The 12,260-nt window shown below is 35.4% G+C and overlaps 1 protein-coding gene across 1 annotated transcript in view; it reads right to left on the bottom strand.

Moving 5' to 3' along the window:
- The window catches only part of TUSC3 (tumor suppressor candidate 3), a 143,210-nt gene that overhangs the window by 12,157 nt on the left and 118,793 nt on the right, over window positions 1-12,260 (bottom strand). The window lies entirely within an intron of this gene.

Genomic DNA, 12,260 nt, shown 5'->3' with positions numbered 1-12,260 from the left:
TTGAATTTTCAGATCTGATGCAGGCTAACAAGCAATCTCCACTCTCTATAAAGACCAGCAAACAGCACAACACAACAGGCACCTCATTACTTAGCTGAGACTAAAAAAATAAGTACATTTCAATATTAACTGGAACACTTTCCAATCATGACACTTTTGATTACCTTCCTGCAATGTGCTGAACATAAGATTGCTGTGCCTTAGGGCTTGTTTCTGAATGCTGTTTGTTTTACTTCAGAAATATTTCTGAACATTCCAAAGTGCCCTTTATCAAGTATGTAGCCTGAATGAGGTGCTGTTCCTGGCAGCTATTCAGTTCAGCCATCTTAATTTTGGGGGTCAAAATTAAACTAGGGAATGAAGAAAGGATTTAGAGGATGAACACTGCTGCAGTTGTAGTAGATATGAATGACAGAGCACAACCTGATTTTGAAACTAGCCATCACACTAGTCTCCTTGTGTAGATGGACTGGATATTTACCACCAAATATATTAAGCCATTATATTTGACTCATGTTCTTCAATTACTGTGACATCAATTACCTTTGGGTTACATATTCCTTAGGAGTTGGCTCAGGAATTATTAGCACATTTCTTAGGCACCACACAATGTTTAAATAAATAAATTGGAGGGGAAAATATTATATTTAAAAGAAAATTATATTTAAAAGAATATGCCTTGAAGCTTTATTCTATAAATATAATGGGTCCATGAAGAAAATATATATTCAGATAAGGATAAAGAGATAAGGTGGGCTAGCAATATTGCCCTTTTTTCTTCTTCAGTAAGTTTTAAATCCAAGCAAAAAAAATACTTCACCAGGCATGAGGAAGAATTTCCTGGGGGTATGATAAATGACTGTCTGCTAAGAGATTTGAAACAGAGAATGGATGGGCATCTGAAATAACAGTGAATTTGCTGCATTAGTGGGGTATTGGACTGAGCTAGAAGCAGGAAACATACTTTCAATACTATTAAACTACAGCTTCCAGCACTTCTGCCAATTGGTTGCATTAGTTGAGTGGCTGGCATTACCAACTGCAGGACTGAGTTTGTTATCATTATAGAATCATGTTTCCTTTTATATAATCCTAATCTGAGAAATAAATGGTAATTTGTAATTTTTGCAATTTGTCTTCATCTAAAAATGAGATACCCTTTTGTCATGTTTCTCTCTCTGGCAGTAAATACAAATCTTGCAAGAAGATTCCACTGTTTGCCATATAACAGGAAAACATTATATATTATATAAAATTATTGTTTTAGCCATTCAGTCATGTCGGACTCTTGGTGACTTTATAGGTGCTTTGCATGCCACCCTGTCAAGCATAGCTACTTTCAGTTATTGGGTGTTCATCTTTGTATCACATTTTATGTTATCAAGCCAGCAGGTTCTTTGCTTGCCCCTTTTTCTTGTTTCGCTAACCTCCTAACATCACTGCCTTCTCTAATGAATTCGCACACATGACATGGGCTAAAGTAAATCAGACATAGTCTTATGATTGTAGTTTCTAGTGATGTGTTTGGTTTCATATGATTTGGCATCTCTGTTAGTTTCTCTAGCTGTCCAGGATATACGCAGTAATTTATGTCAACAACACAATTCAAAGGCATCAATTCTTCTTCAATCAGCCGTTCTTAGTGTCCAACTCTCACACCCATACATAATTATAGGGAAGACTAATGCTCTAACTAGCCATCTTATTGGTGTTTTTTTTTTTTTTGACATTATCTTTGCTTTTCCAGATCGTATTCTGGAATAACAATGCAATGTTAACCATTGTAGTGTGGCCTAAGGTTATCCAGCGTTTGATTTCAGGAGTGGAACTGCCATCATGTTTCATTTTTGATGCAAGGAAGATAAATTCTTGAACTAATTCAATTTCTTCCTTGTTGATTTTAAACATCTCATGTCCATCTGCAACTGTTGTCTTTATCTTTGTTTTCCTGATGTTAAGACTCAATTCTACTTTTTCACTTTTATTCTTGATTTTCCAAATAATATTTTCCAAGTCTTCCTTATTGGCATTGTATCATCTGCATACCTCAAATTATTTATGGTTCTTCCCCCATTCTTCACTCCAAAATATATATGAGCCATGGTGGCACAGTGGTTAGAATGCAGCATTGTAGACTAACCCTGCCCACGGTCAGGAGTTTGCTCCTGACTGGGTCATGGTTGACTGTGCCTTCCATCCTTCAGAGGTCAGTAAAATGATGAGCCAGATTATTGGGGACAATACAGTGGCATTTGTAAACTGCTGAGAGTGTGCTGTAAAGTACTGCGGAGCAATATATAACTCTAAGTGCTATTTCTATTACTATATAGTTAGGGTTCACATATATACATTACATTTGAAAGTTCCAAGCTTATCATATATAATCTGTTACACTTTCTTCATTGTGTATTTGACATAGTGTTTTAGTCAATCATATATTTGTTAAAATTACATTTTCATCATCAAACAGAAAAGAAACATTTTAGCATTTAAAAGTTATGAATGATTTTGAAAAACTATTGAAGGTCAAAGCTACATCTTGTGCAAAAACAGAATACATTATTTAGACGAATTAAAGCAGTATGGATTGCAGTCTTGAGTACATAATTTCAGTGATAATCAGGCTGCCTTTAAAAGTAATTGGAGTGCATAATTCCAGTGTGAATTTCAACCATCATAGTTCTTACTCAAAAAAAAACACTCATATTGTTTTTAGAGGAACTCCTGAAAGAAAGTTCTTATAATGCTGGACTACTTCAAATGATCTCTGCTGCAGAAAATGAAAACTCTCACTAAAACCATCATATCCGTGAAGGTAAAGATTTTAAAACCCATTTCAATCCATCCTGGTCACAACAAGCATAATATGGAACTACAGCTGACAGACCACTGATTTTCAGATCTTTCCTTTTCAGCTAGCTAACACCTGAGCTGCTTAGAAAGGTGCCAATCAAACTGGTTGGAGAAAATAGGTTTTGAAAAGCTTGAAAATGAGAAACCATAATAAAAATTGAGACACAGATACACAATTACACTTTAAACACAAACAAACACAAATATCACCCGCCCAGCTGTCTAGGTTTGTTGACCAGAAATGATAAAAACATTGATTTGTCCTCTGAAAAAAGAAATAAACTGTGGCTGGCAGTCTGGAGAACTCCAAACAAAAACACAGTCATCAAAACCTATGGATTTATATAAAAGAACATTTTTAATTCTTATTAATTTATTAACTGGTTTAGCCATTTTGCTTTATTTCCTGCTTTGTCAGATGATTGCCCAAATTTGCCTGCTGTCCCTTATGATTGAAAGGCTGTTTCCAAACATTTACTTGACAACATACTGTAGCCCTATACAAGTAGTCTCTCACAGAATATAGAGTATTATGTGAATTACACACATGCATAATTTTCATTTAAAGCTTGTTGTACGGTTGATTTGAAGATCTGCAAGGAGTTAAAAAGCATGCAAACAGATAAATAGAATAGAATAGAATTCTTTATTGGCCAAGTGTGATTGGACACACAAGGAATTTGTCTTTGGTGCATATGCTCTCAGGCACCACCTTGGTGGAAAGGTAACATCGACTTTATACAATGCTGACTCCCTTTTTTAGGAAAGGGACATAAGCATTGTCCCCTAGAGCTGGACACAAGTGCCAAGAGAAACTTTTTTACATTTTTAAAAATATGACAGGAAGGACATTCAACTGAATGTGCTTTTAGTTGTATATGAAACCAGGATTTTTCATTTTTGGGAGCCATTGACTCAAACTTCAGCAGTTATACCTTTTCTCTGTGTTCACTCATGCTTATTTAATAATCTCTTCCTTTATCTGCCATAATGCTTTTATTTTCTTTCTTCAAGCAAAGAATATGACTTTGTTTCCTTTTGTCATACATAAACTAATGGCTCGAAATGAATATAAATAAATATAAATAGTTTCATTATCTTTATGGAAAGATAATGAAGGATGGAATGGTTTTGAGGATGGCCTCTGAGAGGGATAGGGCAGAAGATCAATTGTACAATTCAGTGGAATAAAAGAAAACTTCAGAGAGCCTTTTGGCTGCCTGACTGATTTAATCAAATCAATAGCCACACTACAACAGGCAAAGAAGTACATAAAACATCAATGTGTTTTGTGGACTGCTCAGCTGCTCTCCAAGGAACTGTACTGTTAGCAGTGGGAATGCTATAGAACTATAGTATTTTTCTTATAAAAGTCTGGATGACCAATTTATAGGTATCTTGCCTGATTTTCTCCCTTGGATGATAACTGACAAGCTATTTGCTTGGAAAGTAGGATTTTTTTGATTATTTTTAGATTTAGGGAGGGAAGTTTGAGAGTTTTCTTTAAGATCAGATCTAGGCCAACATAAATAGAAATATTCAAGATATACTTATTCATTTTTATTGAATTTATTTATTGAGACACACAGACAAACACACTATTTAGAAAAGCTAAAAGAACTGAGAAAGTAGACATTTTTACTGCCACTATTTTACCAAGCTTTGGCATTTTAATTTTGACCACACTTTTCATTTATTTTTCTTAATAATTAATTGTTTAATATTCAAATAAAATAATCACTCCAAGTTTTTAGGAACCCCAATCCCTGGATATTTGAAAGTGTTTTCAGATTTGAATTCTTGGTCATTCACTTAATATATTTTGCACTGACCGAGATATTTACATAGAGAAATCCTTACAAAAATTAAGAATAGATGGCACCTGATTCAACAGTAGTAACGATGAGAGCGATCTAGAAGTTCTAGCTGACGACTACTTCAATATCAGCCTGCAGTGTGCTGCAGCCACCAAAAAAGCTAACATAGTCAAAGGCTACATTAACAGAGGGACAGAATCAAGATAATGTGAAGTGTTAATAGTACCTTACTATCCCTGGTAAGACCACATTTGGAATACTGTATGCAGTTTTGGTCACTTCAACATAAAATGGGTGTTGAGTGCAGAGAAGAGCAACTAAAATTATTAGGGGACTAGAAGCTAAAACATAATTAGTGGGGATTTTAAACAAAGTTTTTTATTGGTTTTTTGATGTTTTACATAGGGAAAAGGTAAGGGAAAGGTTACAAATTTTGGCAGCTGCGAAATGCGGTAGGTGCACCCCCCCCTCCAAACTCATAATATACATTTGCATAAAATTCAAATATTACATAATAGCATATAGTCAGTGTGGTAAATTCAATTGGTAATTTCGGTCAGTTTATATCACGTGGATTTTCTTGCTTATTTGTGTGATCTGAGCTTTCTTGATGTCGCCCCATCTCCCCCAGTTGGCAGTGCTCCGGCCCCTCCCGTGTCTTGTACATCTACTGAAGTGTCTTCTGGTTTTTCTAGAAGTAATTTATTTTTTTCCATAAAGGCCTGCGCCTCTATGGGTGTATTAATTCTAACTCTTGTCTCCTCCCAGAATATTAGCATACCTTCAGGCAGTAACCATCGAAACCACACCCCCTTCGGCTCATGGCTCCTCAAAAGCACAGCAGAGGAGGAGGGGGCAGGGGTAACGGGGCTCAGCTCAGATGCTCCGAACAGAGGGGGAGGCGCTGCTGCCATGGGCGGGGGCGCCGGCGGGAGCTTTGGCGGGAGCTTTGGCGGCTTCACTTCTCACTGTCAGGAAATCTGCCGCAGTGTCGGGCAGCAAATGTGGTGCTGTTAGAGGAGGAGGAGGCGGCAGCAGATATTCCAGAAGCGGCAGGGGCTTTGAGGGTTTATTTTAGCCGCAGCGGCGGGCGCAAGCAGCTAGGATTGGCCGCCCACAAAGGACCTCCCCGGGCTTGCTTTGCTGAACTAGAGTCAGTCACCCCGCGCTCACCAAAACAAGTCCGGGGAGGTCCTTTGTGGGCGGCCAGTTCTAGCCGTCTGCAATGGACCTCCCCAGCCTCCAGCGCCTGTGACAGTACAAAACACCGCGCGGCAGTTGGAAACTGCTGCGTGGTGTTTTGTTGCTGCGCACCTTAGAGGGAACAGTGGACCCAGGTGGCTACATTCAGCTTATAAGACGCACTCAGATTTTCACCCTCTTTTTTGGAGTAAAAAAGTGCGTCTTATAGGCGAAAAATACGGTAGTTTAAAGTTAAATTCAATAGACACAATGTTAACAGCAAAATACTTATTTCATTTATAAATTATAAATTTATTTATTTTATAATGGATTAATTTCTAATCCTTGTTTGTCCAAAAGAATTTCCCCCCCCCCAAAAGGCTCCAATGAGATGGCAGATAATATTGGGAAATTAAACCTTATTTAATATCTTTTTAAAATTTAAATGTAGTATCTATACTAACTATAATATAGGCCATGTTTTGATACAAATTTTGAATTCTATAAAACTAATATCCCAAATTCATGTATTCTAAAGCATAATATTGTCAATTATCTTCACCACAACTAAGGATTAACGTATTATTCACAGATTCTCTATAAAAAAATAGTGAAGGCGGCTTTGGAATTTCAAATATTAAATCATACAATAACTATATTAATAATAGTTTGGGTGTGATAAAGTAATAAGAATTAATATCCTGATTAAATATGGAATGTATAAATATACCAAATTCGAAACAAAATCCACTACGTTTTGCCCCAAACATTTCTAAAGAACTGAAGAATATTAAAAAATTCCTCAGTAAGTTCAAAATTTGCAATTAACTCGTTACCTCACATCTCTTCAACTTTTAAAATTTCATCTTTTCCTTTTACGATGGAGATAAAACTGAATAGTGTCATTATTGGGAAGTGAAAGACATTAATACTTATAAGATTTATATCTGATGAGGATATTCCTAAATGGAGAACAATGAGAAATAATCTTAGAAAATTTGACTCTTTTGATCTCACAATTTGCACTTTATGTCAGGCTCAGCAATTGCAATATGGCAATTAGAGCCATGACTAAATATGAAATTAGGCTAAATGTCACCCTATTAGATATAAAATCAACTTTACAGGAAATCTAAGGGTACTTTTTACTGAGATTGTCTATAATAAATTAAAGTTTTAAGTCTGAAAGTGCTGTACTTCATTCATGTTCTTATACTTTAATTACACAAGATGGTGCCTAACTGAGCTGATTCAGTGTTGTTGCTCTGACTTTAAAAATAAAGTTTCATTCCTTTTACCTACAGGGCACATTTCTGTCAAGGTTGTCTCCTCTACTTAAATTCATCACCTAATGGTGAGAAGTTTAAAAAAAAAAACTTACAACATTCGATTAGTAATGAAAATGCCTTTCTTGAATGGATTGGAAAGAAATATGGGATTTAAAAATAAACATTTCATCTATGACATTATGTTTATCCATTTGACACAGCAAAGCACTACACTTAATTCTGGCCAAAATTGAAATAGTCAATAGATAGTATTTCATGTTAAGGAAGTTTAAAATGATAGCTTCTAGAATATGTCCCATCTGCTGGGAAAAGTAATAAAGAAATAAGTGCATATGTGGTGGTCTTGTGAAAGTTGCTTTTCTGTTTTGAGTAAACATTTCATTAGAAAAAGACAAATCAACACTCAGGCTTTTGTATATTTATAGATCCTAAATTGATCATAATTTTTATCTAAATTACAGTTTAAATCACAAACAATTCATAGTGTCTGGGATATTATTTTAGGGGTAGGGTTGAAAAGAGTGCAAAAGAAGAATTGACTTTTATATGGTGGTAAATATGTTGAGAAAACCTAAAGGAAAACAAAGTGAGTGTAGCGTGAAATGTGTATCAAAATGATACGTTTGCAGTAAAATAAAAATTTATCTTACTTTTAGTGCTATTTGGACATATACTACTGGGTATGAAGAAATGCACGCAAACTTATTTACTTATTAGCCGAATACCTGTGCTACAAAACTATGTAATTGGGCTTGATAAATCGACATTTACAGCTTGAAAATTAATGAGTAGTTACCATCAACCTCTCCTCTCCCCTTCTCTTCCTCAGTCTTGCCCCACAGAAAGCTCCCCTATCCTATCCTCTTCTCTCCCTCAGACTTGCCCCACAGAATCCTCCCCTCTCCTATCCTTCTTTCCCTCAGCCTTGCCCTTCAGAAACATCGCCTATCTTATCACCTTCTCTCCCTCAGGCTTGTTCCATAGAAGCTCCACCTATCTTATCACCTTCTCTCCCTCAGGCTTGCCCCATAGAAGCTCCACCTATCTTATCACCTTCTCTCCCTCGGGCTTGCCCCACAGAAGCCCCACCTATCTTATCCCCTTCTCTCCCTCAGGCTGCTCTCCAAACTCCCAGCCAGCAGGCTGGATAAGTCATGTGCTGGCCACGCCCACGTCCAAGTTTTCAAGTTGGGAGAGGGAGTAGAATGTCTAACTCCTTAGCATATCAGAGTGTGTTAATAATAATATACGAAATACTAATGCTCTGATGATCATTTTGAAAAATCCTTTGTTGCTGAGCACCTAGAAACCAAGAAGAACATTTTTTTGTGTGTTTATATATATATAGATTGTCATATGCTACCTAACTATTTACTTATTCTGATTTATATGGCCACGTACCTAAACATAGAATTTATGGTTCTACTATTTATATGATTGAAACACATATAAATAGGAAATAATAGATAACCAAGATAAAAATTTATTTTCTAATGCAAGCATTAGAAGGCTGACAAATTAAGGCAAGGAATGATGCTGTCAACCTGAAGTCTATTTTGGAATTTAGTTTAATATTATTGTTTCAAAACTGGATTTCCCCACTTTTAACATCACATTTATAAGGCTATGAACATATACATATATAAATACTTACAATCTGCCACATTAAAACCAAAAACTTGGCATTTGAACTAAACAATGTATCTTTCAAGGTCAGTGAAAGCTCCATGATGTAATACTGCTATGGAAATTCTCTATCCTATTAAAAAAAACAAACCTAAAATTGGGCTTTACAGGACATTTTTTGTTAGTCATAGTGAAATCCAATTACCATCTCTTAGTTTTCTATCTAAAGTATTATTTCTCCAGGCAAAAAATCTCTCGTATTATTTCCTGTCTCAAAATCCAAAATATTCTTTACGGTCAGGAGATGTTGACTTCTGTAAATAAATGCAGTGCCCCAAAGAGTTAAAGTAGATTCTGCCTCATTTCCCGAACAGATTTAAAGCAAAGAAATCTCTGTCCTGTAAAGCTAATACTGAAGATATGAAATGCACCAAGACAGTGCTAACTGATGACAATCTAAATCCTGCAAGCACACCACCAATAAATCTTTGCAGCCACAGAATTCCTGCCCATGGATTGTACAAATTCACCTACTCATCCACCTCTCCTAGAAGTCTCAAGAGCACGTGAATACCAAAGAAATAAATTTATTTCATAAGAAAAGAAAACTCTGTTTAGTTTATGTAAGGCTATTTAATGCTGATTTTCTATTCAGTCAGTCAGTTTTGTTGTATTTAGTCATTAAACTTTTTTCAAATGCATCTCACTTCAAGGATGATTTATTAATAGCTTTCTTAAAAAGAAACAGCAAACACCATGCAGGGTACCCAAAATATTGATATAAGTCTGCCTAAATCTACAAACTATTATTTGTGGGAAATTATATACAGCACCTTCAGGCAATGATCATTCAACTGAGCTGGTGACAAATATGTTTACAGTACATAAAGCTTCATTCGCCATTGCAGCTGATAACAAGTGATTGTTGCTTCTAGGAAGGAAAAACAAAGCTTTACTTGTTGAAGATAAATGAGAACAGATGTTGAGGAAAAACGGCAAGATGCTGCTGTTAAAAATGACAGATTTAAAGTAATCCTAACCTAAACACAATTCCCAAATGCATCCAGTGTGAGTTTCTTACCTCTGCTTTAAAAATATAGGTCCTTAGATGCTCAAAATACAGAGAAAATGAGTGGGAGATTATCATTGGTGGGAACAGAACTTGTATTTCGGAAAGCTTGCCTTTCAAAAGGCCAGTTGTGCAACTGAAAACTGGTTTACAGAGTCTATAAACCTCTAAATGAATATTATTTGATAAAATTGCCTTGGATTTCCTTTGGAATCAACAAGACATGCAAGACACTTATTACTGCAAAAAGATGCTGGTTGGAAATAGCAGGAGGGACAGAAAAGAGACAGAAAAGAGAGAATTCCTATGAGTTTACAACAACATGCTTGGAGACTATCTTTTTGAATACCAGCAGTACCCAGAATTGCCTAGGGCATGTTTGCTAAGAAAACAAAAGCAATTCAGAAGCAAGTGCAGTTAAATGATTCACCTGCTACCTTTACAAGGTGTTACACAGTTGGCTTAAACATGCACAACGATTTGTGGCTGCCATTGAAACATCCTTGCCCAGCATTTATGTATGAGGAACAACAGCTCCCTTGCTTTTATGAGGATTTCAACTGCTCCAAAAGAACTCAGCTCTTCTCAGAATTGGGCTGGTGCATTTCATCATTATGCCCCACAACTGAAATAACATAACACTTCAGACTGTTTGGCAGCAAAGCCATGCTGAAGGACATAATAATATGGCCTAATTTATTTTTATTTTTGCTTTTCAACTGAAAGGATTTTGTAGAATGTATTACATCATCATTTCTATGATCATTTATCTTTTCAAGCTTAGAATCTAAAAGACTCTAATAGAAGAGAAATATATGCAACTCAGGGTTGAATTGTGCAGTTATTGGTTTTTGGGGTGGTTTTTTTTTTTAACTTGGTTGTTTCCTTACAGAAATTTAATTTGGAGGAGTTTAGTTGGGTTATGTGCTACAGTGATAGCCTGTTATTGCAATAGTCTGTTAGTTGTTTCTAAGATTTTTTTTTGTCATAGAATAGTGTTACAGTTTTCTTAGCTTCTGTTGGTGGTGCTATAGCGGTTGAGTGACTAGCTAGTTTTGGATACAGTTGTGTGGGTATCCAATCTGCTGGATCAGAACAGGAACATAACATAAACAAATGTCAGAGGCAGACAGTATTTATACCAAACAATATTTTCCTTAAAAAAACTCACTTCAAAGCCAGATTTTCCCATATTTAGCTCCAGTCAGGAAGGGTATGATGTTGCACAGAGGAAAAGTTATTTTTTTCTAACAACTTCCTTCTCATTATGGAAAGCCATCAATTTCCTCAAAAAACTGCTTTTGTGTGTGTGTGTGTGTGCGCGCCTTTGTATATGTGTGTGTGTATGTGTATAAATGTGTGTGTATATATACACACATTCATAAACATATCCAAATACATATTCCTTTCCCATGTAAACACGATTAACATTTATTTCAAGCTGTAATAAGCAAAGGTTAAATTGAGCTTTAAGCTTAAATCAATTCATTAATAAAAAAAAAACCTGTCTATGGTAGAACTGGAAGTTGCTTGCTGGTACCTGAAACTCAATTCAGCTTTTATGAAAATGATTAGCCTTACATAGAGAGGAGAAGGATACCTGCTGTCTGTCTGACTATAAATAGGATTGTGTAAAGACTATAAGCTGTTAAGCCAAATTTTTTGGCTCTGGTTTTTATAAAGTTGTAAACCAATTATCTTTCTACAGCTACAGAAATTACTTGTTCCAAAGAACTAACCTTTCCAAATGGAAAAATTATTTGAAGCAATTATTTATCTACTATCTTTTATGCAATGATAATTACTAAAGGTTCAGTATGCCTCTGATGGTTGCTTAGCAAACAAATAATTTTCTTACCATATTAATAAAATTCGCAGAAGAATCTGGTTGACCAGATTTATAATTTGGAGACTAGATTAGATTTGAATTTAACTTGGTCTAGCAAAGCTTTTCTTACAATAAGCTTAACAGAAACACTTTTGTTCTTCAAGCACTGACGTTGTACAGACACCAGTACAAACTCTTTCTTTAGACAATGCATCCAAATAACTGACTTCCTGAATGCTGTTTAAGATTTAGCAAATGCATATTTGGAATATTCAATAAGCAACATATGCAATATGCACTGCTTTAGTGATAAGAATAACAGCCTTGCTGTTCATTTTACAGCATAATTCAGCAAAATGTAAGCACTTTTAGAGCATATGTATTTAATCAAATTAAATGCAAACCTATGTTTTTAAAATAACCAGTCTTTAGTATCAGTGAGCTTTCTTATTCTTAAATTTGTTATTTTGTACACTTTTTTGTAAACTCCGCAGGAAAGATAAATAGGATTGTTTGGTTATATTGCTTGGTATAAATGTTTTATGATTTTTTTAAAAAAGAGAGATATCAGAAAGCCTTAATGGGATAGTTAATAT

This window comes from Natrix helvetica (genome assembly GCF_964273705.1).
Source record: "Natrix helvetica genome assembly, chromosome: 7".
Classification (NCBI taxonomy): domain Eukaryota; kingdom Metazoa; phylum Chordata; class Lepidosauria; order Squamata; family Natricidae; genus Natrix; species Natrix helvetica.
Note: the sequence above shows the minus strand (reverse complement) of the source record. Positions and strands in the feature narration are given on the sequence as shown.